This window comes from Saccopteryx bilineata, chromosome 7, assembly GCF_036850765.1.
Source record: "Saccopteryx bilineata isolate mSacBil1 chromosome 7, mSacBil1_pri_phased_curated, whole genome shotgun sequence".
In the NCBI taxonomy this organism is placed as follows: Eukaryota; Metazoa; Chordata; class Mammalia; order Chiroptera; family Emballonuridae; genus Saccopteryx; species Saccopteryx bilineata.
The window spans coordinates 89,210,240-89,216,239 of record NC_089496.1 but is presented as its reverse complement, the minus strand read 5'-3'; the positions used below and the strand labels follow the sequence as shown (position 1 = coordinate 89,216,239).

The 6,000-nt window shown below is 44.0% G+C and overlaps 1 long non-coding RNA gene and 1 pseudogene across 1 annotated transcript in view; both read right to left on the bottom strand.

Moving 5' to 3' along the window:
- Positions 1–1,746: 1,746 nt before the first annotated feature.
- Positions 1,747–4,472, bottom strand: LOC136311174 (non-histone chromosomal protein HMG-14-like; annotated as a pseudogene).
- Positions 4,471–6,000, bottom strand: part of LOC136311089 (uncharacterized) — a 35,082-nt gene continuing 33,552 nt past the window's right edge. Inside the window, exon 3 of the long non-coding RNA XR_010726683.1 lies at positions 4,471–5,317. This is a non-coding gene — a long non-coding RNA (uncharacterized lncRNA). The remainder of the gene's footprint in view (positions 5,318–6,000) is intronic.

Sequence of the window (6,000 nt, the reverse complement as noted above, 5' to 3'; positions counted from 1 at the left end):
GTTAGATGCCAGACAATTTAGACATGATTTTAATCCACCCTTGCAATAACTCTACAAGATGGATAAAATGATTAGCCCAAAGCCAGTATTGTTAGGATTCAAACCCAGGTCTGTGTGATGCTGTCTGTTTCTGGATGCTGCAGTGTTTCCATCTTGCTCTTTGCTTTTGTATAAAAATGTAACAGTCACTAAGAGTGAGCCTCTGTATGTGCCAGGTGCTCTGCCTGGCTTCTTACATACAGGGCGGGGCGAAAGCAGGTCGGTCTACAGTTGTGAGTACATGAAACACAGAATTTATTTTTGTATTACTAATTTTTGTATTATTCTCTAGACAAACAACTGTAAACCTGCCTTTGCCCCACCCTATGTATTATATACCCTTGAGCCTGTACAATAATTCTTTCAGAAAGATACAATTTCCCTTTTACAGATGAAGCTGAGGCTCCGAAAAGTTCAGTAACTTACTCGAGATGACACAGCCTTTAAGTAAGAAGAGGGAACAATATTCACACCTTGATTGATTGACACTTAAGATCATGTTCCAATGGCTGCCTAGGGCCAGGGACAAAGTTTTTATCTGGATGGAGGGGTTGGACTGGAGCTGGCTTCAGCCTGCATAGGCATTTGTTTAGGGAACCAGTAAGAGCTGAGATCTGTCTGAAATTTCCTCAGGACCACAGGATTTTCCTCTGACACCCTCTGTGAGGTGAACCAGAGGAAGGCCCTGAGAGGAGGCAGCTGTTCCTCTCTCTCTGTGAGGGTCACGGGAAACTCTGTGATGTTTCCCTTCTTGTGTGTTAGTTTCCCCATCCTGTGCACCTGGGTCCTGCTCGGGCTTTGGCTCTCTTGATTTTGTTTAAAAGGAAAATAACCCATGCCACAGACTCACACGGATGGAAATGACTTTGAAGGAGAGTTATCAGACAACTTTCTGTTTGACATCTCTGTGCTTCTTCCTCTGTCTCTCACGATTTCACAAGGTCTTGGGTAGAAGAGGTAAAATAATGGAAGTGGTAGCATAAGAACTGAAACAAATAGTTCATGGTTCTGAACACTTTAGATCAGCAATTCTCAAAGTTATGGTCTGGGAAGCCCTGAGAAACCACAAGATCCTTTCAGTGGTCTGCGAGGTCAAATTATTTTATTTTTTATTTTTCATATTTTTCCAGGTGAGAGGAGGGGTAATAGAGAGACAGACTCCCACATGCGCCCCAACCAGGATCCACCTGGCAACCCTTTCTAGGGCCAATGCTCTGCCCATCTGGGGCCATGCTAGCAACTGAGCTATTTTTAGCACCTGAGGCAGAGGCTCCATGGAGCATCCTCAGCACCTGGCTTCAATGTGCTCAAGTCAGTGAGCCATGGCTTCAGGAGGAGAAGAAAGAGAGAGAGAAAAGGGGGAGGGGAGGAGTGGAGAAGCAGATGGTCGCTTCTCCTGTGTGCCCTGACTGGGAGAACCTGGGACATCTATACTGGGGGTGAACACTCTACCACTGAGCCAATCAGACAGGGCCTCAAACTCTTTTCATAAACATATTAAGATGTTATTTGTTTTTTTCACTTTCATTCTCTCATAAGTGGATGGTGGAGTTTTGCAGAAGATACAGAATATAAAGCTTCTGGAAAAGTTGCGTTCTAACCAACTGAGACATCTGGCCAGGGCAAAGAAGTTATTATTATTTTTCTTTCATAACTGAGATTTTATTGGCTGTTTTGAGGATAAGTACATAGACATTTCAATTTGTACACAATTCTTAACGTACGTACCAAAAATGTAAAGTCATGTAGTTGTGGTTCTTTTCTAAACAGTTATTCCAGTGACTTTCCAGCTTAAAATTTGGGGCTAATTTTCCTTGATAGCATATCAAGTACCAGTATCTTCAAACGCTGACACCCTGTCACATCAGTCCCACTAATTCACAATTTAATATCATATGTACTACATGATCAAATTCTCAATCTTTCACAGCACATTCACAGTTACTAGGAACACTGGACTACCACACCAGAGATGTTACAGAGCGTACAAACTTCTGACAGGGAGAGCCAAGATCAAGGAGTGGTTTTCTTTAGGAAACAATTCTACCAAAACCATGGGAATAGAAGTAATTTCAAATGTTCAAGACATTAAATGCACAACTGACTCCAAATTGCCATTTAGTATGCTTTGTGTTATAGGATATAAAAACTACCCCCATCAATGGAATGTTAAGCTGACACCCAAAACATCAAAGCCTCCCATATTCATATCCCACTATTTTCTGGTTGTGCCAAAAAAATAAACAACCAGCAAGTGATTTCACCTCTTTAAAAAAAGCATTTATACTTAAAAAAAATGAGATGAAGTGGAATTCCCTCCTTCTTTAAAATGTTTCTAGAGCTGCTAAAAAACTTGCATCTACAAAATAGTTGATAAAAATATTCCTCTGGATAGTACAAGAGGGACATGGACCGCTAATAAGACGTGGTGTGTGACAGTAATCAGACTTGGCTTCTTTCTCTCCTGCTTCCTCTGAGGCTGGGCTCTCCTCGTGTTTAGTTTCTCCGTTTTCCGCAAGCAGACTTCTTTAGGTTTCTGGTTAGCCCTTCCTCTTGTTTTCCCTTTGCTCCCCTTTTCCCTTTTGTTTGCACTTTTTTGTCTGCAGATTGATCCTTTCCGGCCACCTTTTTGGGTTTCCTTTCCACTTCTGCAGGAGCAGTTTAGCTGACAACCTCGCTGATCTCCTCTTGGGCTCCTCCTTCGCGGACCCCTTGGTGGGGCTGACCCTCCTTTAGGCATCGTGGTGGCGGGGGGTGCCTGCTGGGTGTCTTCGTGAACCTGGGCTGCCTGGCCACGGCAGCTTCTCCCGCTGCCCAAACTGCTTGGACTCGCGACGGGGGCGGTGGGAAAACCGGATTGCAATGAAGTTATTTTTAATAAAAATGTTATTTATGCCCTGGCCGGCCTGGCGTGCAGAAGTCCCGGGTTCGATTCCCGGCCAGGGCACACAGGAGAAGCGCCCATCTGCTTCTCCACCCCTCTCCCTCTCCTTCCTCTCTGTCTCTCTCTTCCCCTCCCGCAGCCAAGGCTCCATTGGAGCAAAGATGGCCTGGGTGCTGGGGATGGCTCCTTGGCCTCTGCCCCAGGCGCTAGAGTGGCTCTGGTCGCAACAGAGCGACGCCCCGGAGGGGCAGAGCATCGCCCCCTGGTAGGTGTGCGGGGTGGATCCCGGTTGGGCGCATGCGGGAGTCTGTCTGACTGTCTCTCCCTGTTTCCAGCTTCAGAAAAAAAAAAAAAGTTATTTATGCCATATGTAATAGATTTATTATATTAATGATCTTTAAAAATACTCAGTTTTAATTTCCAATATGATAAATAGACCCCAATATATTTTAAGAGTGTAAAAGGGACTTAAGACCTAAAAATTTGAGCCTGACCAGGTGGTGGCACAGTGGATAGAATGTCAGACTGGGACATGGAGGACCCAGGTTCGAAACCCCGAGGTTGCTGGCTTGACTGAGAGCTCACCAGCTTGAGTGAGAGCTCATCAGGGTCGCTGGCTTGAGCGTGGGATCATAGACATGACCCCATGGTCACTGGCTTGAGCCAAAAGGTCATAAAGCCCTAGCTTATAAAGCCCAAGGTTGCTGGCTTGAGCCCAAGGTCGCTGGCTTGAGCAAGGGGTCACTGGCTTTGCTGTAGCCCCTTGGTCAAGGCACATATGAGAAAGCAATCAATGAACAACTAAGGTGCCGCGACAAAATTGATGCTTCTCATCTCCTTCCTGTCTGTGTGTCCCTATCTGTTCCTTTCTCTAACTCTCTGTCTCTGTCAAAAAAAAAAAAAAAGACCAAAAAGTTTGAAAACTGCCATTTTAGATCACCACTGGCAGCACATTAACATGGTAAGTGGTGCAAAAGATTTTCTATACTCACAGGCCTAACTGGAGTTTCCAGTGAGAAGAGCCAGCAACAGCCCTCTCACCTCAACAAGAACCAGAGACAACAGCATAAAAATCTGACCCAATCAGGCTAGGCCCTACCATGTTAATTCCCTATGATGTTAATTATAGCAAAGAGTAAATGCATTTGTGGAAATGACTTAAAGGATGGTATTTTGGGGGCACTCTTTTCCAACCTGCTTGAATTATAATTGAATTATACTAATATGCACATATTTATTTATTTATTTATTTATTTATTTTGGTGTAACTTGAACATATTTAAAGTCTACAATTCAGTAAGTTTTGACATAGGTATACACCTGTGGAAACACCACTACAATCAACATTACAAACATTTTCATTACCCCCCCAAATTCCTTTGTGTCCTTTGAACATCACCCCTCCCCATCCCCTGGCAACCACTGATTTGCTTTCTATCATATAGATTGGCTCACATTCTCTATACTTTTACATACATGGATTCATAAGCAAGGACTCTGTTCTTGCCTGGCCTTTTCACCCCGTGGAGTGATTTTCAGGCTCATCCATGTTACTGTGTGGGGATGAGATTTAAACTCGGGTTCTGCCACTTCTTAACTGCGTGACAGGGAAATTACTTAACCTGCCTGTTCTTCTGAAAGGAAACAATTAAAATTTTCTATCTTGCATAGTTGTGAAGATAAAATGAGTCAATATAAGTAAATAAAACACATCAGTTCCTGGTACTTACTGGGTGCTTGATAAACAGTAGTTATTTTTGACTATATGTTTGGGGTAGGAATTAAGGAGGGTAACTAGTACAGCGTGGGATGGAGGAGAGTCTTGTTTAGACTAATTTGATTCATAGCTCAGGTTTAACTATTTGTGAAATGTTTCTCACTTGCATACCCCAAACCTGCCAACCTAACCAGAAAACTTTTTTTTTTTTAGTGAGGACTGGGGACATGGAAACTTGTAGCTTAGAAAGCGCTGCCAATTTAGAGTTACCCTGTTGGAAAAAACCAAAATCTCACTAGACTGCTTTGAAAATGGAAAAGGTGTATTCCTTCTTCATTCTCGTTGACTCCAAGTCCAACTGGCCGGGTTTCCTCAAACTTGGAATGAAACCCCTTGCCTGGGGATGGGGTAGACTTCAGAAGGTTCTTGGCCAGAGGAGATTGCTTGAGGTTTCCTGTGTGACTTGTTGCAGCTGAGCCTGGGTTGGGACAGAAGTGGTCAAGCTGAGGAGTGTCGCAGAGAATCTAAACAGGATCCCCTGCTTCTTGGCTTTTCTAAGTGCCAAGGGCCAAGGGGACCTGTTACAGTTATGTTGTCTTTGCTGCTGGCAACTGAAGCTTCTTGTCTCCTCACGCTGCTAGGAGGTGACTGCTTTTTCCTAAGCCTGAAGACACAGTCTGAGAGGGAAAAAACACAACAAAGAGGACATGAGAGAAGAAGAGAGGAGGGAGGGTGAGAGAGGGCTGAATTGATCGCAGTCTGTTCAGGTCTAGCTGGAAAACACAATGAAGTGAAAAGCCTTCTTGGTTGGTGTGCTTTTCTTCATTTTTTCCCAGGGTTTGAAGTGGGGAGGGTGGGATGGGAAAGAAGAGAGGGAGAGGTGGAGGATTGGCAAGGCCTGAACAGAAGCAGCACGAAGCCTTCAGGGTTGGGGAGGGGGAAGTAACCTGGAGATTCTGGGATTCTGGGACCCTCCTGAGTCACTCCCTTACTGGCCAATTCCTTTCTTCCACAAGAGACTGTGACTCAGGGTGATGTTGCCAATGGTGTATTCTGAATGAAGAAAAAGCCAGTAGCTAAAGTTTGCCCATCCCTGCCGTAGAAAAAAACACCGCATAATTTTTCTTCCAGTTGGGAGTGGTATGGGCATTGATGTTGGTTTTATTATTTCCCAGTATGGAATATTTTCAAATTTTTACTTACTTTGTGCTAAACACTAGCATAAGTGCTTTGCAGGCATTATCTCAATTAATCCTTGCAACAAACTCATGAGGTGTGGGTTCTGTTATTATCCCCATTTTACAGATAAAGAAACAGAGGCTTAGTTAAGTAAAGAACTTAAGGTCATGCAAGTAGTAAG